Source organism: Rana temporaria, chromosome 5, assembly GCF_905171775.1.
Source record: "Rana temporaria chromosome 5, aRanTem1.1, whole genome shotgun sequence".
NCBI classification, from domain to species: Eukaryota; Metazoa; Chordata; class Amphibia; order Anura; family Ranidae; genus Rana; species Rana temporaria.
Window position 1 is genome coordinate 320,407,586 of NC_053493.1, and position 22,608 is coordinate 320,430,193.

Below are 22,608 nucleotides of genomic sequence, written 5' to 3' on the forward strand. Positions count from 1 at the left end.
ACGCGTATCACGGGTTAAGAAACCCTGATCTATGAGCTAAAAGGAATAATTGTGGACTTTTGTCCCCTCTTAACCCATTTTTTGCTTAGAAATGAACCAGAAATATAAGAACCTGGCTGATGGTTCAATATCTAGAAAACAACATTTCTTTGAATTGGTCTAACCCTTCAATTAAGTTGGACAAATTAATTTTAATTACAGACATTTCATGTCTATACTGTACATATTTGATGAGGGACCATTTTTCAGATCACAAATGGCATCTCAAAAACAAAAACAAAAAATAATCAAATGGCTAATTCCACCACAGACAACAGATGATTACAATGGGGGTCATTTACTAAAGTCAAATCCACTTTGCACTACAAGTGCAAACTACAAGTGCAAAGTGCACTTGAAATTGCACTGAAAGTGCACTTGGAAGTGCAGTCGCTGTAGATTCGGGGGGGACATGCAAGGAAAATCAAAAACAGCATTTTATCTTGCACATGATTGGATGATAAAATCAGCAGAGCATCCCCCCATTTCAGATCTACCCCTGAGATTTACAGAGGCTCCACTTATAAGTGCACTTTCAGTGCAATTTCAAGTGCACTTTGCACTTGTAGTTTGCACTTGTAGTGCAAAGTGGATTTGCCTTTCGTAAATAGCCCCCAATGTGTTCATAACAGCACCTATTTCCTGTGAAAGAGATTTAGAATGGGAAAAAAGCACTTAATGTAAAACCAAGTGCTTCTTGTTTAACAAGTAATAATGTCAGAGACCTTTTGGTAAGTTAATCAGCAAGCTCTTGTGGAAAAAATTGCAATTTGCCAGATTTTTAGCCTTCTAATCAGCCCTGTCAAGTGTCTTGTGTGCCGCAGTTGCCATGGTCTGCTGATCATTCTCCCATGAGCATTCTCCTGATCAGGATCACAGTAGGCGGGGCTAAGCATGGAAACTGCTGACTGGCAAGTTAGGGGCTTGGTAAGCAGTGTTGACTACACAGATAGCCACACCCCTATGATATTATCACATCCAGGGTAGCACCATGGGGAAAAAATTGGAAATGCTGCCATAAATTGAATAGCAGTGCCACTTTGCTAGGAAAGTACATACAAAATAACCCTTGCAACACAAACGAATAATAGATTCATATAAACGTAAACCAGCTTTTAATAAGCTTTTAATAAGGTCTGATAAAGGTGCATGAACTGTAAGACCCCTTTCACACTGAGGCACTTTGCAGACGCTATAGCGCTAAAAAAAGCGCCTGCAAAGCACCCTGAAAAAGCCACTTCATTCACTCCAGTGTGAAAGCCCGAGGGCTTTCACACTGGAGCGGTGCGCTGGCAGGGTGTCAAAAACAGTCCTGCCAGCAGCTTCTTTGCATCTCATTAAGAGCGGTGAATACATTGAAATCAAGGGGCAGCACCGCCGGACCATTGGCAAAGCGCCTTTGTAGCAGCGCTTTTAACCCTTTTCCGGCCGCTAGCGGGGATTAAAAAAGAAAATCGCCGAAAAGTGCAGCAGAAACAACGCTAAAAATAGAAGCGTTTTACCGCCGATGCCCAGGCGCTGTGAGTGTGAAAGTACTCTAAAATTCTTTAGTTTATGCCACATAATTTGAAAATTCCACTATATATATGCTGACATTGTGTTAACTTGCAATGGATGGAGTTTACCAACTCAAAATATTTGCTACCAAACTGAAAAAGTTCAAAGGGTTTGCGCCTAACTTCAGGCCTTTTTTAATTTCAGACAAAGTGGGTAAAACCTCTGTCAACTTCAAAGGAGTTGTAAACCGTCTGCGTTTTTCACCTTAATGCATTCTATGCTTTAATTAAAAAAAAAAATCTTTACTACAGCACCCCCCCTCCCCCCCGAGCCCCCTTATACTTACCTGAGCCCCGTAATTCCCGTGACGGGAACAAGCACACCAGCTCCGGCCGGTGTCTCATGTCCTGAATGGCTAGATTGATAGCAGCGCAGCCATTGGCGGAGCTAAGTCCTGCTGTCTGTGTCAACAGATGCAGCAGTAGGACACAGAATCACACCCGTACAGGTGTCCCGTAGGAGAGCGCTTCTCTGAAGGGACACTCGAGAAAAGGGGGAGCCAGGAGCGCCGCGGAGGGACCCCAGAAGAGGAGTATTGGGCCACTCTGTGCATAACCAACTGCACAGCAGAGGTAAGTATGACATGTTTGTTTGTTTGTTTTGTTTTTTAAACCTTAACCTTTACAACCCCTTTAAAGTGGTGTCCCACCCATATATTTTTTTTTTCTACCAAAAAAAAAAAAATAATTAAAAAAAAAAATAGATTTTTTTATACTCACCAGAAAGGGCTGTTGCTATGCAGAAGTATCTCTTCTGGCTCTTCCTCCACCGTGGTCCTCTTCTTCATCCTGCATCGCGGTGTCTTGTGGTGAATGGGGCGCGCTGCCTTCTGGGAATTGTGTGTAACCCAGGAGGCAGCCGCCCATTCACAAAGCGATGTGCAGGTCGCGCCTGTGCAGTAGGAAACTGCTTCCCTTAGTCAGGATGGAGGCGCCAGGACTGAGCGATCGCCGTCGGGGGCCCATCATCGCTGGTGTCTAGGACAGGTAAGTGTCCTTATTAAAAGTCAGCAGCTACATGGTTAGTAGCTGCTGACTTTAAAAAAAAAATCCCTTCTGCCCACCCCTTGTTCCAACCCTGCCTCCTGTCTCTTCAACACCTGCATTTGAAAATCGAGCTGCAGTTGTCATAGGAAAAGCAAAGACATCAATAAATGCAATGTCAAAATTTCTAATCCTTCCCCCACTTTTCTAAAACTGTGCTTTTGTTTTTGTTTGTGTCCCTATTGAGATGATTTATCATTGCTTCCTGTTCTGACGGGAAATTAGGTGAAAACACCATAATAGGGTCACAGGTAACTCTGGAGAAGAGACGCTTGAGAGGGGGTATGATTTCAATTTACAAATACTGTGGCTCTCCCTCTGGTGTGGGTACAGTGTGTCTCTCTCTGGTGGTGTGGGTACAGCGTGGTGGTGGCGCTCTCTCTCTGGTGGTGTGGGTACAGCGTGGCTCTCTCTCTGACTTCCCCCAGCACAGTCCTCTCTTTTTCCTTTAGCAGCCCCCCCCCCCCCAAGTCATCACTGGTGCCATTTAACACCTTGTGTCTCAGCTGGTGTAGTGAAGTTTGTCTCGGCAGCCTGGACCTGCACGTGTTTCCATAACGACATCGACAACACTGCTATTTACATTATAAATCCGTTTTGTGCCATTTAGGGCTGTCATCCGATCGCCAGATACGTGTGAGGGGAGAGGTGATCGGTCACTCCAGCTCAATTCCAGAATTCCTTGGTTGGCATTCAAAATTCTACAAGCATCCAGTGATCCGCTAGTGACATTCTGAAGCCTCGTACACACGGCCGAGTCTCTCGGCAAAAACCAGCAAGAAACTTGCTGGGAGATATTTTTTGCCGAGGAAACCGGTCGTGTGTACATTTTCGTCGAGGGAACTGTCGAGAAACTCGACGAGCCAAAAAGAGAGCAAGTTCTCTATTTCCTTGACGGGAATAGAGAAACTTGCCTTGTCGAGTTCCTCGACAGCCTAACAAGGAACTCGACGAGGAAAACGATGTGTTTCGTCCGTCGAGTTCCTCGGTCGAGTGTACAAGGCTTCAAATTGGCTCGTCGAGTTCCTGGTCGGGCTGGTTTCCGACGAGAAACTCGAGCGTGTGTATGCTAAGAAACCCACGCTTGCTCAGAATAAAGTATGAGACGGGAGTAAAAGTAGCATTTGTAATAGAGATAACACATTTTTCAAGCTGTAACTGACTGAAAAGTGAAAATTGTCTCTTAACAAACTTTAACTTAACACGCAAACACATGAGATTAGCAAAACCAGACCCAAGAGTTTAGCCAGTGGAATCGAACTTCCCCTGCCGTTGTATGTGTTGAATGTCACCGCGTTTGAGAACGAGGAGATTTTGTCTTGACAGTGTGTACGCAAAGCAAGCTTGTCGAGTTCCTTGACAAGCCTAACAAGGAACTCGACGAGAAAAACGATGTGTTTCGCCCGACGAGTAACTCGGTCGTGTGTACGAGGCCGTAGTTGCTGCACTCTGTGTCTTTGGTTTAAAGGCACAGGCTGGGGTTTACAGCCGCAAGCTATCCATGCTTGCCTTGTGGTAATAGCGCATTTCTTACGGTGCATTCACTTTTTGGTGGTGGAATTCCTTCATGTTATTCACTCAAGAGGACTTTTTGGTGCTGTTTGTGTTATGTTAATTTGGACTTCAATGATTCTTCACATCACAATTTGTTTATTCCCCTATTATTGAATTGGATTTTTTTGATAATTTTGTCACATCTAGGATTCACTCCTGTTTATATTTACATTATTATTTACTTACCATGTGTATGCCACAGCGTAGCTGCATTATTTTTATTGTTATTGGTGTGTTTTTTCACTTTTATTTGCTGCTTATTTTAGATACTTACATTTAGCACAGTCATTTTTCTATTTTTCAGTAGTCACTCAGCTTCTTCCTGGGTTCCAGGCTCTCACTCTTTCTTCCAGCAGAGTGCATTCTGGGGGCTGAAGTCTGCTGCCTGTGGACAACAATGGGGCTTACAATCCTCCAGTACTACATGTCCCATGATGCACTGCTAGCCTCTTCTGATTGGGCCTCCACTGTGGCCAATGTGGACAGAAGCAAATCGGCAGCAAGCTGAGAAGCGAACAATATGAGAGCCGTGCTTTGCTGACAGGAGAAGGGGGGTGAGCAGGGGAGATATGCTGCCATCCCGCAGCTCGCCTCCCCCTTGTCACAGCACGGCCGCTTGTGTTCATGGCACCGCCTCCCCATAGCAAGGTGCATAAGACCTCTGCTTCTCTGTCCCTCCTCCTCTCCTGGTTGCCATGTGCCCATCGGTTGAGGGCGCATGTGCGAACAGAGACTTTCTGTTCAGTGGCGGCCTGGGTTGCCATGGCTGGGCTTTCGCAGGCGGAGAATGCCTCCGCTCCTCCCACCACCACCAGCATATGCAGAACATCAGCGGCCGGCCCTACATGTCAGAACCTGTAGCCGGCCCTGCTTGTCACAGCCAGACATGTGGCCCGTAGGCCCCCGGCCCACCGGGAAAACTATGGCCAGACCTGGCCTGTTCAGCGTCATCACATACAGTAAGAGTTATGAACCCTGCACTGTATGTGGAGGAGACAAGTAAGCAACTGTGGCTAGGAGTGCCTTATAAAGGCAGCAGTGCTATACCCGTAGCCTTGATGGAGGAAGCCTGTTGGAGCAAGGAATAAGCCAAGTATTTCTCCTTATTCCTGTACCACCGAGACTTAACAAACATTCAACCTTTGAAAGGGGGACACCACTGCAAGGGTATTTTTTCCCAGTCCAGAGTTCAACTAAACACTGTAGAAATGCAAATAATTGATAATATAGGATTTCCAATTATCTTCTTTAACATGATACTGTATATGGATGCTATTGATGTATGAGTAAGCTGAAACTTATGTTGATTGTAAGGAACCTTGCATTACCAGAGCAAACATGAAAAATACAAAGTATATACCAAACAGTCTTCACATTCACATTTTCAAGTGAAACTCCACTTTTGTTGAGAAAAAAAATCCCCCCCTGGGTGATCTATGTGCATTGCAAGGATTAGAACAACCTTTGTTGCAGATTCCTACCCTTTGTTATTCTGAAGATATCCATGTGTGTTTGTCTGTGCCTCTGTACTGAGAGGGTCTAATGAGAGTGGTTTCATAATTAACTGTCAGGTGTGCAGCTGTAGGGTGCTAATGAGGAAATCTGCTGGGCCTGCATCCCCAAATGCCCCGTACATACGACCGGATTTCCCGTCAGAAAAAGTTGGGTGGTTTTTCTGACGGAATTCCGCTCAAACTTGTCTTGCATACACACGGTCACACAAAAGTTCTCTGAACTTTCGAGTGTTAAGAACGCGGTGACATATAACACTACAACAAGGTGAGAAAAATAAGTTCAATGCTTCCGAGCATGCATCGAATTGTTTCCAAACATGTGTGGCTTTTTCCCGTCAGAATTCCATACAGACGAACGTTTTTTTCTGCTAGGAATTTTTCCATCAGGAAAATAGAGAACCTGCTCTCTATCTTTTTCCAGCAGTTTTTCCGTTGGAAAAAGTCAGATGGAGCATACACATGGTCGTATTCCCGATCAAAAGCTCTCATCGGGAAAAACGATCGTTTGTACGGGGCATTAGACGTTTTCCTATTGAAAGTATCTCTCAAAAAATTACATTTTTGTTGCAGGGGATGCCTGAAATCTGACCTGTATCTTAGGCAAAATTGGTGAGCCAATCACACAAGCTGTTTCTGGGGAGTGGTCAGTACACACTCCGTGTACCGAACAACTCCAGGTAGTCATATTGTATTGCATTCTCAGAAAATACAGTGGCTGCAGATTAAAAAGGAAAGGTAATTTTTAATAACATTCAATTACTATATGATTAGTGTCACAATTATATGTGATATATTATATTTTCTTTATTTGCTATTTTTTTTACCCACGAAAGTGCAGTTACCCTTTAAGAACAAAATTTAACAATGAGCTATATAAAGCTTTAGAACAGAGGAAGCGCAAGTGCAGAAATCACACGGTTTTCTTCTTTTTAATATCTGGGACTATATTTCTAAAGGATTCCTGTAGAAAACAATTCTACTTTATCTTTCTCCAGATTTTAATATGAGACACATTTAGCATTATTTAGTAAAGTATTGTCTGAAGTGTGACAACCTGGCTAATCAATGTTTCGTTCATTGGGATTTGGGAAATAAAATCAGTGAACAATTCATTTTTCCTGGTCGCTCTGGACTTAGCTTTAGTCAATAAGAAGGAAGATGGGCAAGTGAATAAAATGATATGTTGCCATATAACTTAACCCACTCGATATACAGTAAATGACTGTTGTAGACCATCACTAGCATATGATTGACCCCTGAGGTAGAACAAGCACAAGATTCACGTTCAAAATAAAGAAGAATTCGAAAGAAAACACCAGAAAAGACGAAATATAATGCTTAAGCAAAATGGTAGGGGAAAAAATTGCCTACGGGTTATTAACAGAGAAAATTTTATACAGCAAAACATTATACTGTCCGGAACAATGTGCTTGAAAAACTAAAGTGCTGTTATGGACATTTTATTGAACTCTCTTAGGTCTGTGGAAATGCTCCAGACTAATTAAGCATAATTACAATGCGGGTGAAACATCTTTCCAATCCCACATATAAACCTTTTAATATAAAAGAATGCTCTGGTGAATATTAAGGTAAGTACTGGTTAGGTCAGTTAGGGAGATAGAGAAAGGAAGTCAATAATTAAGTTAAATGGAATCTGTTTAAACATAAACAAGAGAAGTGCCATTGCTGACTTATTTTTAAAGGGTCAGTAGGGACAAAGCTCTTAAGCCTTGTACACATGATCAGTCCATCCGATGAAAACGGTCTGAAGGACCGTTGTCATAGGTTAACCGATGAAGCTGACTGATGGTCCGTCGTGCCTACACACCATCGGTTAAAAAACCGATCATGTCAGAATGTGGTGACGTAAAACACAACGACGTGCTGAAAAAAATGAAGTTCAATGCTTCCAAGCATGCGTCGACTTGATTCTGAGCATGCGTGGATTTTTAACCGATGGTTGTGCCTACTAACAATCGGTTTTGACCTATCGGTTAGGAATCCATAGGTTAAATTTGAAGAAAGTTGGCTTTTTTAACCTATGGATAAATAACCTATGGGGCCCACAAACGATCGATTTTGACCGATGAAAGCGGTCCATCAGACTGTTGTCCTCCGGTTAACCTATCGTGTGTACGAGGGACGCACTCCTAGTTCTGCACTCCTGGGACTCAGATCCAGTTCACAGCAGGCTAAAGACTCCTTTCGGCTGACATCACTGACGGCTGACATCCAGGATATTGAGGGATCCTGACTTTAATGTAGGGACCCACCTAGATGCCTGGGATCAGCATGACCCCCCCACCCTCTTCACAGCTCAGCACTCCAGTGCCCAGAGGGGCAAACAAGAGCCGGAGACTGACTACTGTTACCAGCTCTCTGCTCAGAGAAGACCGAGAACTGAGTGATCAGCAATCTTTGATCGCTAAGTTCTCGGTCTTATAGAGCTGGTGTCCACCTAGCTGAATATGTATTTTTTTTTTAATCCCACACTTCTCTTTTAAAGTAAAGGCATTGCTGACCCTGATGTTGCTACCTGCAATACTATGCAATGGTATTCAACTTGGTATATATACAGACAGAAAGAGAGAGTGTATTGTCAGAGAGAGAGAATATATTCTCAGCCCAACTAATTAAAATTGACCTGTTGTAATAAATAATTCCTTACCTGCCACAATATACAAGAAAAAAAGGTAATTTTTACCATTAAAAACAGTTGTTGAGCTCCAGTCAAGTTATTGTGACTAAGCTGAGAAGTGCAGTCTGGAAGAATGAAGTCAGACAGAAAAACTTCCTAAGTTCTGTTTCCCCAGTGATTACGCTATCTGTAACATTTTATCTTTGTGGTAGCACACAAAGCAGGAGACAGCCACAGGGGCTGATCTGTGTAGGATATGTACACACAGTCCAGAACATAATAAAAGCTACTGCACAGGCACCAATGTTTACAAGATTACATTATCTAGAAAAATTATTTTAGTCCAGTAAGTCGATGCTCATCCTGGATTAACAAAGTAGGTGCCAGCCTTCTAGGGAGGAAGAGAAATGATTATCTTGAGGAGTACTGTGATCTCTATAATATGTAGTAAATACCTGTTATAGCTGCATGTACTCATTACTTAAAGTGGCGTTCCGCCATAAAAACAAAAAACAAAAGTCAGCCGCTACATATACTGAAGCTGCTGGCTTTTAAAATCAGGACACTTAAATGTCCAGGGCGCATGCGATGTCCTCACCCGAATACGACACGTCCCTCGGCTCCGGGTCGAAGTTCCGGGATCTTCAGTAAGGGAATCAAGAAGTGAAGCCTTGCGGCTTCACAGCCTGGTGCCCTAATCTGCATACGCGAGTCGCGCTGCGTCTTCTGAGTGGTCCCTGCTGTCTTCTGGGACCTGTGTGTCAACCAGAAGACAGCGGGAGGGACGGAGGAGCCAGACATGGCGTAGATCGCTGCGGATACTGCCAGAAGTGGGAGCAAATACCTGGATTAGACAGATATCTGCTCCCCCCTGAAAGGTGCCAGATGTGACACCGGAGGGGGGAGGAACCGAAAGTTCAGTTTCTGGGTGGAACTTCGCTTTAAACTGGCCATACAAGTATCCATTTTTCAGTTCAGTCTTTGGGCTAAACAGCACGGATGGACAAAGGTTCCCCATGGTGGCTATTGTATTCTGACAGGTGGCGCCATCTGATTGGAGGCAGGCATTGTTCAGCTAGCAATTTTATACCCATCTCTTTGGACAAAAGTTGATTGAAAATGTTACTTTTTTGCAATCCAGATGTTATCAACAGGGCCACCGATAGAGCGATTTTTGGCCAATTTGTCAGGAATCATCCAAAATACGTGTGCAGTAACAGCTTTAGAGAAGATTAATTTAGCATAAAAAATATCTGATGCTAGGTTTAATTGAATGTTTTTTATATATGTATTATTTGTAGAGCTTATAGAAATAAGAAAATGTTCTATCCTATAATTAAACATGTAAAGTTAGAAACCTAATTCAAGAGTGTATTAACCTCACCCTTTCCTGATCTGCACACCCCTTCTATGGAAACTGAAGGAAGCACCTCTAGAGTACAATTTTTTTATATTGATATATTTTTACACACTACCGCTGCTAAATGGCAATTCCCAGTTGACTTAGTTCTGCTAGTGAGCAAACCTGTCCATGAAGATCCTGGGTGATATCATTGATCAATATGGTCATGACCATATTTGATCAATGACATCATCCAGGATTGTTGCTAGCCAGTTTGCTTTGAAATATGTAGAACAAAACTGGTGGGGAACTTTCATTTGCAATGGGATCGCCTAGGTCTTACATTGTAAACCCTTGTTCTGGCATGCAGCCTAGGTTGCTAGGAAAAGAGGAGCAGTGAGTGTGCACCCTCCTCCTTAACCATACCACCCCACATGCCTTTGACATTTGAAGTACACCTTGCAATGAGGAACACAACACCTAACCCTCTTGCAAGGCACCTTTTGGTTGATTTACTAAAACTGGAGAGTGCAAAATCTGGTGCAGCTGTGCATGGTAGCCAATCAGCTTCTAACTCCAGCTCTATCAATGGGACCGCAGGCCACACTTGGCCCCCTACCTAAATTCCCCGGATACAACCATATTACCTTAGTAAAAACACACACACAATAAGTTGGCAAAAATTGGCCGCGGTATTTTATTGGTTTTAAAATATATTATCAGATACATAAACAGATTTCAACATTCAGCAGAAAACAAATTTTCAGCAAAACCTTTTCCCAGTTTTCAGAACACGGGCTAATAAATATTTATTAAACCAGAAAACACATCCCCACCAGCCGCACTAGTGAAACTAGACTGGCCTACCCCAAATATGCGGCCCTTTCGATGCTTTTCTGCAGCTCGAGATTAAAAATATCGGCACCCACATCAGAAAGGTGTACCCCGTTCTGCCTAAACCAACCCGGGATGCCCCCCTCGAGATCCACGTGCCGATAAGCAAAACCCCCCAACAGTGGCATATACTTAGCCATCGCCCCGCTGAGGAAGTTCAATTGAACGTAACGTGTATAGGGGTTCGGCAGCCACTCATGACGTCACCCGCTCTGCTGAATCGTCCACGAGTATACTACATGCTGTTTTATGCTGATCTGTTTGTGAGTAATTTGTATTTACAATAAATGCCTCTGTCCTTTTACCATATGGAGAGCACTTCGATTATTCCCTCTGTTTCATGTTTACACACTCTGCCTGCCTGAGCCTGGAGAAATTTCTAGCTGGCTCTGTGGAGTTTCTTAGCAATCTTTTAAGGAGGATTTCTTATGAGGAATTGATCGGTTTACTGTCTGCTTGTTATGACTTCCTGGTAATTAAGGGGTCCATACCTGGAGGTGAGAGTACCCAGTGAAACTTGCGGTGGAGGGATTGTCACTTTTTGTGGATTTATACACTGTTGGATCATCCCTTATGGACTGTTTTTTTCACTTGCTATATGCGTAACACTTATTATTTATTTTTCACATATTCGATTTATGGTTTCTATTGATTATTACATGTTTATTTAAGTCTTGATTTTTTCACATCCAGATTTAAATTTTGCTAGTTTTGTATTTTGCGCTGCACTTCTTCTTATTTATACTTTTGTCATTGGAATTTTGTGTTATTCTAATAGTGTTCAGCTTGCATATAAAAATTAGTTTTTTTTTTTCGGTAATATTTCTGCGCTGATTGCACCTTCTGTTTTTTGTACTTAGCCATCGCCCGATTGACCCTCTTTCTCATCTTCTCTATTGCTTTATGCAATGGGGAAGACAGCCAAGCGAAGCGGGGGAACAATTTCAGAAAAAACAATGATTGTACCCGGGGAGGAGGACAAATGGAACCGATATAGGTCCCGTTTTATCATAAATAACAGATCTAAAGTACGCACAGAACCCATTGCCCCCCAAATGAACTATCAAGATTGAGGGCGGGGGCCATAACTGATGTAATTGAGACAAGTGAAAGAATAAATACCTTTCCAATACAGAGCGAATGATTCCGGCTGTAACGATAAATTGACATAGTACTTGCGTTGAGACGCACGCTTCCGTGCCCAATGTATAGTGGCCCTTCTCCAAACTCAATTCTGAAAACCTAGGAAATTAAAGTGACATGTTAGGCCTAACATACTGCTTAAAACAATTGGACCTCCACCTTCCCAAACCCATAATGGCTTTGGCCGAAAAAAACCCTGGCCGCAGCGTCAGATGCCGCCCCTATCCTGAAGGAGTAGGAGAAAAACGTAAATTCCTGCAAACCCAAATGATCAAGACAACTTCTCAGAACGTATGAAAACTGATACTTAGTTAAGGGCGACCGATCCAAATGGGTGAGAAAATGGCTCGCCCTGACCGGTCGAGCGGTGAGGAACCCAGTCACCAGTGCCACCGGACACTTAGAAGCGTCTCCCCCCGCCGGCAACACCACCCACGCCCCCTGACCCAGTTGATCGTTTTTTGAGCGTCTTAAAAAGAGACGTATCAGGCCATGTTCCACCAGCACATGCTCTGACAGCATACCAGAAGAGCTCTTTTTGGACCCAGGAAGCAGGTCGGAAATCCTGAAGGCTCCGAAGTAAAATAACACAAAAGCCACTCATGATAAAAAAGCTTTGTATTCGGTGAAACAAACCCCCAGTGTGGCCTCGCAAAGCCACCCGAAGAAGCAGTAAACCAATCGGCCGCCTGCCATCCGGATCAAAAGTTGACCTCCGATAGCCTTTCAGGGCCTGTTTCACCGTAAAAAAACTAGAGCAGGGCGGGAGACCCCTCACCCTGAAAAAGAAGGAAACTCCTGCTAAGATTTTTACAAAAAAAACATACGAAGGCTGGCCTTCCATCAAGAAGGCCAGGAAAGCCAGCACAGCCTCCTCCTTGGGAGCCTCCCAGGCAAAACCAGAGGTCTCTGCAAAAAGAATCCACTTCCTCCATGCGGCGGAGTAATCTGCCCATGTACGGGGAGCACCTGAAGATTTAATGGCTTCACCCACCAGCGTTAAATCAGCTCCCAAGATATGCCGGGCACTGTGTTCCTTCTGCGTCCGCTCCCGGAAGCAATTGACAAAACCGCTGCATCTGGAACCGGGAAAGAGAGTCAGCTATGGTATTCAAAACTCCAGGCGCGTACTTAGCCATAATCCAGATGTTAAATTTTAAACATAAGAACACCAGATGATGCAGAATCTTAATCACAAAGAGAGAGCTGGAAGAAAGACAATTGACAGCAAAGAGTACCCCTTTAATGTCAGTTTCCACCAGAATCCGTCTATTGGCAAATAATTCTCCCCAAAGCGCCACGGCTACTAACATTGGAAAAAGCTTCAACAATACAATGTTCCTAGTAGCCTTCTGCTGAATCCAGGCCTCTGGCCAACTCCAATGCGAACCCCAGATTGCCGCAAAACCTTTGGAGCCTGCCGCGTCTGTGAACAACCTGAAATCAGGGGCCAAAATAAAATCGGACTGAAAAAAGGAACGCCCGTTAAAGGAATCGAAAAAATCCGCCCAAACCACTAAGTCATCCTTAAGGGATGCCATCAAGCGGACATGGGTGAACTGAGACTTTTAAACCTGCTGTTGCCAAATACAGACGCCGAGAGAAAATCCTTCCCACCGGCATGATTTTACAGGCAAAAGCCAGGAGGCCCAACAGGGACTGCATCTCTTTCAGCAAAACCTTGCATCTCCATAAAAACTGCAATAAGACTCTGCACTTTTTACATTTTCGCCTGGGGCAAGCTAAACTCCTTTGCCTTGGTATCAATCAAAATACCAAGAAACTCCATGGAAGTCACAGGATGACACGTTTTTTCAGTGGCCAGATAGACACCAAAATGCTCCGTCACCACGCCAAACAAACGCAAAAGGCGAGAACAGACATCCGAGTTTGTTGGGCCGATAAACAAGAAATCATCGAAGTAGTGCGCTACAGAATCCTGACCAGACACAAAACACATCACCCAATAGATGGACGTGGAGAAGGTTTCAAAGTAGGTACAGGACACCCCATCGGAAGGCATTTGTCAAAAAAATAAAAAACATCAAAATAAAAGCCCAATGAACCGAAAGCTGCAAGATCGGCAACAGCCTGAAAGCCGACTTCACGTCCGCTTTGGCCAACAAAGCCCCCCGTCCGGAGGATTTCACTTTAACAATCGCTTCCTCAAAAGTCGCATAAGCAACAGAACACATCGACTCGTAGATTTCGTCATTCAACGATCCCCCTTTAGGAAAAGAAAGATATTGAATTAGGTAGAATGAGTTAGGCTCCTGCTTGGGGACCACCCACAGCGGAGAAATGCGAAAATCCTGAAACGGAGGAATTCAGGACGGGCCCGCCATGCGACCCTCTGCGATTTCTTTGAAAACTTTTTTCCTCACCACCTCCGGAAACCGGTCAACTGACTTAAGGTTGGCCACCCTAGTACACCCAGAGCCCGAAAAAGGCGGCAGAGGAAAACCCTCAGAGAAACCTTCAATAGTAAATGCAGTTTCTCCCTGTTTGGGTAAAGATCCAGCCAAGGGCGCATGTTTTCCAGCCTCACTGGCGTGCAGGCTCTTGGGAAAAATATCACGCTGAGGCAGAGAGCCAGAACCAGCTGTCTTCTTAAAACAGCGCATTACAGGATGGGGTCCTGCACAAAAAGAGCACTCATGCCTGTATTTGCATGATGCGTTTAAGCGACATTGACTTTCGTTAAACGAAAAACAACAACCCCTGCTGCAATACACTGAATTAACTGGGGTAACAGGGGCCTGACGCAAAGTAGGTATCCTCTGAGGCGCGATCAAATTAAGCCAGAGGCCCACATCCTTCATACCCAATTGTAAAGACGGATGAACTGCCAGCTTCTGGCGAAACGACTCATCATATGCATAACAGCCCAAGCCACCGAAACTCTTATAGGCCTCCAGCACATGATCTAAATGTTGAAACAAACCTCCACTCACCTCGGGGTGCTTTTCCACCAAAACACTGGCAAATACAAAAAAGGCTTGGAGCCAGTTATTAAACAAGCGTGGCACAGCCCTGCACCTATCCTCCTCCTGATCCCTCTTTTTATCTGGTTTTAGCACAAAATCTTTTGCAGCGGGGAGAAGACATAACAAATCTACAAATTCCCCCCCCCCAGATCTTTTCCTTCACTGCCATAGGGAGGTGGTACCCTAAAGGAGAAATCTCATAAGGCATGGTTCCTTTAAGACATGATTCAGGAACTGACAGCCTATGAGCAGACTCACTAAAAAGGGTATGCATGTAAACCGTCCCAGCATGTGCATTACTAAGCTGACTGGATGACACAGGGTTTGTGACAACAGGTGTAGATAAAGCCACAACAGAAGCAGAAAAGGGGGAAATAGCCAGAGAAGGAGGGAGGATAGGAGAAGAAAAAAAGCAGCAGAGAGAGCATTAGAAACAGCAGACAGGTAAACCAAAATGTAATTTGCAGTAGCTTTAGATAACTCACCCTGGCCAGCTGGTGACGACTCTGCAGCTGGCACATTGATGCTTGACTGAGATCTGCTGAAAAGAGCGCCCGGGACCAGGATACTCTGAGGCGCCGACAGCTGTGGAACAGCCATCGCTGGTATGCTGCTTGCGGCTGCTGGCAGCGCCGGCCGCACCTGCTGCTCCTGACGTGTTGAAGGGAGACCTTTTCCTCTTCTCTGGCTGGCGACTGAGAAGAGGTCCGCCTCTTCTGCCCCCACTGACTCACGGGCATCGCTGCCGTCCTGCCGCTCTGCTCCTCTTCTCCCGGGGGCTTCTTCCTCACCTCCCCTGGCCACAGGACGCTCCGGGGGCATACTCCCCGTTGACCTCCTTAGAGGGGAAGGCTGGGATAGCTGTGGCTGCATCTCCTCCGCTCCTGCGTTATGGGGCTCCAGGTCAGACAGCGGCAGACAGCGGCGCATCCATGCCTCTCCCTGACACTCAGCACTCTCCACAAAAGCCCGCACTAGGTCTTCCATCCGCACGCTTAGCAAGGCTTCTCTTAAAGGGACAGCTGCAGCTTCTTCACCTGCAGGTCAGCTGCTGCAAAGAGGAAGTAGAGACCCTCAGCAGCCCCTTTTATCAGCTCCCTAGGGACTCTAGAAACTTCCCTGGATTCCTATTGGACCACCTGAAAACATGTGCATACATTTAAAGAGACAGAACACCATTAATACAAACACCTATACCCTATACAGTTAACCCATGACATTACTTGACATTACCAAGGGCTGGGTGGCCACTGTCCCAAGAAAGTGGGCTCCAATGGTGCGCCCCCTTTGTACATTAACATTTGACACAAATACCTGGAAGCTGATTGGTTTCTATGCAGAGCTGCACCAGATTTTACACTCTCCAGTTTTAGTAAATCAGCCCCCTTGTCCCCAAGTTGATGTGGGTGAGGGTCTTATCCCCACATCAGAAGACCAATGAGAATGTGGGGGTCTACCAATGTATCTAAATCTGGAAGCCCATTTGGAATAAAGGATCCCCCCCCCCCAGATATCCACCCACCTACATTAAAAGTAAGGGATGCACAGTAACCCTTGTTGCTTATTCACAAGCAAACTTGAAAAAAGTAAATACAAAGAGAAAAGCCTCATAATGTAAATTCAACAATTGCATCATATAGGGATCCAGCATCAATCACAGTAAATGACGCCTGAAGACCTACTGCCAGAATGATTATGTCTTGCCACTAATTCCCTTGCAAATAGCAGGTTTTCAGTGCTGATGGAATATAAACAACAGTAGCAGGAACCCTGGGATGTGTAATTTACCAAAAGTAGTCATGACCATATTATGTCAATGCAATCATCCGCAATCATCCAGGATCTTTCGTCACTTGCTTTGTTTACAAACAGAATTACGTTGGCAGGGAATTGTCATTTAGCAGTGGTATTTTTTTATTCCCTCTTTTAAAGAACCCTGCAAGAGAAAGGCATAATGAGCTAGTATGCATAGCATACTAGCTCATTATGAATGACTTACCTGAGGTTGAGGCCCCCGAAGCCCTTCTGGTTCCCCTCCTCTGCCACCACCATGTCCCCTCCTAGCGTCTTCCAGGTATCGCCGCTCCGGTCCTGTGATTGGCCGGAATGGCGATGACGTCACTCCCACGCATGCGTGCGGGACCGGCATAATCCCGGCATGATCCCAATCATAACGCCGAGACACTCAGTATGCCGTTGTCTACTGCGTGCATGCGCCGTAGACATCGGTGCAGTGTTTTCTGCAAATATCTACTTAACCGTGTAGGTTAAGGAGATATTTTTTGCACCTACAGGTAAGCCTTAAAGCGGGGGTTCACCCCAAAAAAAAATGTAACATTAAATCTAGCAGAGCCAGCATAGTAAGGGCATTTACTTTCGGCAGGTAATTTTTTTTTTTTCGCCGTACATACCTTTATATTCTGTTTTTGTCCAGGGCTTCTGGGTTCCGATGACTGCGGGACTGGGCGTTCCTATCCTTCGGTTCGATGATTGACGGCATGTGAAACAGGTGACCTGTCGCACAACGCGCGTCACCAGATGTCTTGAAATAGCCGAGCTGCGAGTCGGCACTATAAGGCGCCTGCGCAGTTAGCTCTACATGGCGGACGCAGGCGCCGTATAGTGCCGACTCGGAGCTCGGCTATTTACGGAAATCTGGTGACGCACGTTGTGCGACAGGTCATCTGTTTCACAAGCCGTCAATCATCGAACTGAAGGATAGGAACGCCCAGTCCCCCAGTCATCCGAACCCTGAGGCAGGAATAGGAACGCTCAGTCTCGGATTTATCAGAATGCGGAAGCCCTGGACCAAATCAGAATATAAAGGTATGTACGAATAAAAAAAAAAGACCTGCTGAAAGTAAATGCCCTTACTATGCTTAGTCTAATGTTAAAAATGTGTTTTTAGGGTGAACCTCCACTTTAATCTAGGCTTACCTGTAGGTGCAAGTTGTCAGAGTGGGTTTACAACCACTTTAAAGGAGTACATCAGACTGGTGCACAACTACATGTGCAAGTTTGAGGTACCTACAAGCAAAATGTGTGCATTTAATGTTTCCTTTTAAAGAGGTATTAAACTTAAAACCAACAATGTAATATATTGCAGCTTACCAATCATTAGATGTGGTGGTTGCATTCATTTTTTTGAAAAACAACAGAGCAGATTACCATGTGAAAATATAGGAAAGAAAGTCTAAAAAATAAATCTAATTTAGCCACCATATCTAAGAATGGGCAACCTGCAGTATGAGAAATGTTTGCCTTTGGGTTTAAAGGAGTTGTAAATGAAATTTTTTTTTCACCTTAATGCAATCTATGCATTAAGGTGAAAAAACATCTGGTGTTGCTGCTGATTGGCTAGAGCGGATGGATTGACAGCAGCGCAGCCATTGGCTGGCGCTGCTGTCAATCTCATCCAGTGACGGGGCTGAGTGATACAGTGGGGGGCGGGGCTGAGTGATACAGTGAGCGGCTATGGCTGCTCGCTGTATCACGGGAGCGCACCCACAATTACTGACCACCATGCGAGCTCTCGCATGACTGTGGTGAGTAATTCCAGGGAGGACAGAGACAGCCGCCGAGGGACCCCAGAAGACGTGGATCAGGGCCACTCTGTGCAAAACGAACTGCACAGTGGAGGTAAGTATAACATGTTTGTTATTTTAAAGAAAAAATAATTTTTCCTTTAGTGACCCTTTAACACTGTTTTAAGCCACAATAACCAATTGCTCTCCAGGGCATTTTTTTAATTTACATACATACATGTTAAAATCAGCATTTTTTTAGGAAAAAATACACTTTTTTAGTGCATACAAACACAATTTAATACCCTTTTATGGTAAAGTATAAAAGATGATATTGCATTGAGTAAATGGATACCAAACTTATCAAGATTTAAAATTGTACACACCTGTAAAATGGCAATACAACTATAGTACCTAAAATTGTCCATAGGTAATACTTTCAAAAGCCTTTACAAGTTATCAGTTTAGAGTTTTTAATGAATTATGGCTCTCACTCTGACATTCATGGTGATACCTCACATGTGTGGTGCAATCACTATTTACATATACGCGTCGGACCTAAAGGTGCGTTTGCATTTGCATGTATGCCAAGGGGGCAAATGCAGTTTTCATGTTTTTATTACTTTTATGTTTTTTTTTTCATTGATCCCCCGATGTCTCCTCTGCCCTCCGAAGCAATTAATCAAGCAAAGATTGTGATTGGTTAGCTGCTTCCTTTACTGGGAATGACAGCTCTGAAACCGGAAATGATTACATCATTGTCGCTTCTGGGTTCATTCATCATAGATGGGGAAAATATGTTCCTCCATCTCATCTGTGGGCAGCCATCCCAACCATTTACTGCAATTCAGGGATTCCCAAAAAAATGGAGCCCAGGAACCACTGTGGGCAGCAGCAAGAGGGGGGCCTTCATGAAGCTGCTGATATGATCCTGGTATAACCACTTGCTTACAGGACATTTTAATACATACTATGGTCAGCAAGTGATGAAAAGATCTTCTCCCAACTCTCCCACTCTGCAGGACTTAACCTTATTCTCCCCTTCACCCCCCCCCCCCATTCTTCTCCTCTTTAGTCTATCCTCTTTCTCTCTCTTTGTCATTGACATTGGGCTTATGGCGGCCCTCTGTCCCCCGCTTTTTATGGAGGCTCTGGGTCCAGGGTCCCCTTGCTTTCTTTGATGACATGCAGCTAACACAGCTCTTTTCCACTAACTACCCACCACGGCTGGGGGCATTTTGGGGAACTGAACGCATTTTATACCCTTGATGCAAACGAATGCACCTGCAAAATTGATTCTCTTGTAGGCCCTTGGGCCTGGGAGACATATGTGGACCTTTGGTTTGTTTCCCTAGATTGGTCAGTGGACATTTATTACCTATAAAAGTCATTTGTTTATGTTCTCTCATCCCATGCCTTTTCATAATGTTTGATATGCGATACCCCTGCTATACCCCTGCGTGGTGAATAGTTGTCATGCTCATTACAATAAAAAATATTGTACCAGAAAAGACCCTCTCCACACAGAATGGTCTTTTTTTTCATTGGTTCATGCCCCATGGCATGATGTCCAGCTACCCATGTCCTTTTAATGCAACAGCATGCAAAATGGCCTTGAAAAATTCCAGAAAGCAACAACAAGATCTAATGCTTTCTTCTTATTTCTATGGGGTTTGGTACAATGTTCAATTTTACCAGATTCTTTTTCTGGATTCACCATCCTTCTTGAGAACCAAACTTTGCCCAGTTGGCTCATCACTGATGTTACACAGTAATCACGCATTTAATGGCAAACATCCAAGTAAATCATTTGAAAGAACTTTTTTAATAAATCCAGTTGGCCATAATTATTATCACCATCATCATTATTGTCATCATTATCATATACTTTATGAGAGGCATTGTGGCAGTAGATGCCATTAGGATAATTTGTATCAATTCTCCTGATTCCGTCTCATATAGGTTTTCCTACCTGCACTGCATCCTGTTATCGTCAAGAACCACATGTTCAGCACATATTTATGCAGTCATAAATGCAGAACATATAATACATACAATAGGTCAACCATTTCTGTACCTTGTTCTACCCAGTATTCTGTTAATCACAATCTGATGTATGAGTAGAAGGTCCTGGTTAGAATTATTCTGATGGGGTATTGAAATAAAGTAGATGCAGTCACAGTGTGTGATAAATGGCATTGACGATCATGGCAGTGCACTATAAAGGTCTGTGTATAGCCATAAAACAACACTTGTCATCAACATCTGTGTTTGAGAAAGAAACACAGTTTTCTACAGTTTTCTGAAATACAGTGGATTGATTGAACAACTGGTCACAATTGCATTTAGTACGATGAGTGATTACTAAATAACCTAGTACCTATGGAAACTAAGAGCCTGTCATGAAAAAAGAGCACACACTGTCATGTAAATGTATGCCTAATTGATGCTGATTACCATTACCATGGATAGCTAGCAGTTCTGTTCCAAATAACACAAGAGGTTACAAGTGCCTTTGACATAGAGATCAAGCACTTCATTCTGAGCAACAGCCAGCACTCTCTCATTCAACCAGGAAAGGGTCAATGATATGTGCCTTCAGCTGTACCAGTCTATACCATGCACATATTTAATGCACATTATGTCCAAAGTTCATTAAACATATGGATCATTTGGATGAACTACTTTGGATATGAAAACAATCTGAATATTACTTTGTTATTTGGACTAATAAATAGAAAAACAGATACATGTGATAATACAACTGATTACTAATTACAGGCATACCCCGCTTTTAAGTACACAATGGGGTTTATTTACTAAAGCTGAAAAGTGCGAAAACTGGCTCACTTCTGCATAGAGACCAATGAGTTTCCAGGTTTTATTACCAAATCCTAATTGAACAAGCTGGGGTTAGAAACTCATTGATTTCTATGCAGAAGTGAGCCTGATTTTGCACTTTCCATCTTTAGTAAATAAACCCCATTGTGTACTTAAAAGTGGGGTATGCCTGCACACACTGAGTATCTACATAATACATAAAATCCCACTATGATGAAAATGAGTTGTGATTTGTGGATACAGTACCCTTATGTTGACATATGAAATCTTCTTTTATACACATAATTTCACATATATGAATCACTTACATTTGCTTGCACACTAAAAAAGTTATTTCAATGACGGTTCTAAGTAAAAGCTATCGAATTGGCATCAAATAAGTTACCTAAACATTGCATACATTAATTGATTTAAGAAAAGTAACTCATAATATTAATTAACAAAAAATAGCTTACTTACCACCTACCCTATAAAAGTGCTAAGATTGTAAAGAAGCATAGTATATTCTTAGTTTGAATCTCAGTATATTTTGCAATTCAATGTAAGCTGAATCTTTGCAGCTGAGAAAAAATATTCTAGTAAGTGATAGAGGATAGTTACCTGTTCCAGATACCTTGGATGGTGTGCAGCAGGACCCTGTCTGAGATGTCCTTGTCACCGATCCTCTTCCTGACCCCTGTAGAGATTTTTATTCAGTTGAACTCCACAGCTGTAAGTCACTTTCTTATGTTGATCCTCGTTGTTCCAATTTTACATGCATTTTTGGATGTGAAATGAAGACCTAATCATTTTTTTTTCCATTTGTTACTTCCCTATTCTCGTCTTTCTCTCACTATCAGCTTCTCGCTTTTCTTTTTCCCTTCGCTAACCTCATGATAACACTTCTTTTCTGTGCTTGTGACTCCCAGCCCCTCCCCTCCACTTGCTCTCTCTCTCTCTCTCCCCCTCTTTCCAGGTCCCTGCATTAAGCAGCACTCTGGTCTGGATCAGCCTCTGAAGCCTGGATGCATGAGAAGCTATAGCACTATGACATCTGCCTGCCAAGTGTAGGAAAAGCCAACAGGCAGATCTGTGCATTGAATGCACCCGGGAGCAAATCTCTCATGTTAATATGTTTCTCTTATATGTAACAGTTATAAGTGTTAATATATACAAGTATAAGTTGTAGGATTAAGCGGTTGGATTTAAAAACAAGAGACATACCAGTTGTGTGTAAGAAATCAACCTGCATCTTTAAAATGTTCTATAAGAGGCCTAAAAAAGTGCTTTTGCATTAAAATTTAAAAATATAGTATATTGTATTATCAATAAAACATACAAATACAATGCACATAGTGCATAGCTTTTTATAGATATACCATTCATCAACACAAACATGTATGTATACACACACGCACGCACACACATGCACTCATATATTGTAACCTGCTATACGTGCTCTTGCTCAGTCTTGACTATATTATAAAATAAAAACCATATTGTATAAAAGAGGCCCTTGGACTAGGTATATTGTTACCTGTTGCTATAGCAGC

General features: G+C 43.4%; 1 protein-coding gene across 1 annotated transcript in view; it reads right to left on the minus strand.

The window, feature by feature from the left end:
• The window catches only part of OPRK1 (opioid receptor kappa 1), a 137,557-nt gene extending 115,581 nt beyond the window's left edge, over positions 1 to 21,976 (minus strand). The window contains exon 1 of the mRNA XM_040354197.1: positions 21,677 to 21,976. The gene's annotated coding sequence lies outside the window, so the exon portion shown is untranslated. The remainder of the gene's footprint in view (positions 1 to 21,676) is intronic.
• Positions 21,977 to 22,608: the final 632 nt, after the last annotated feature.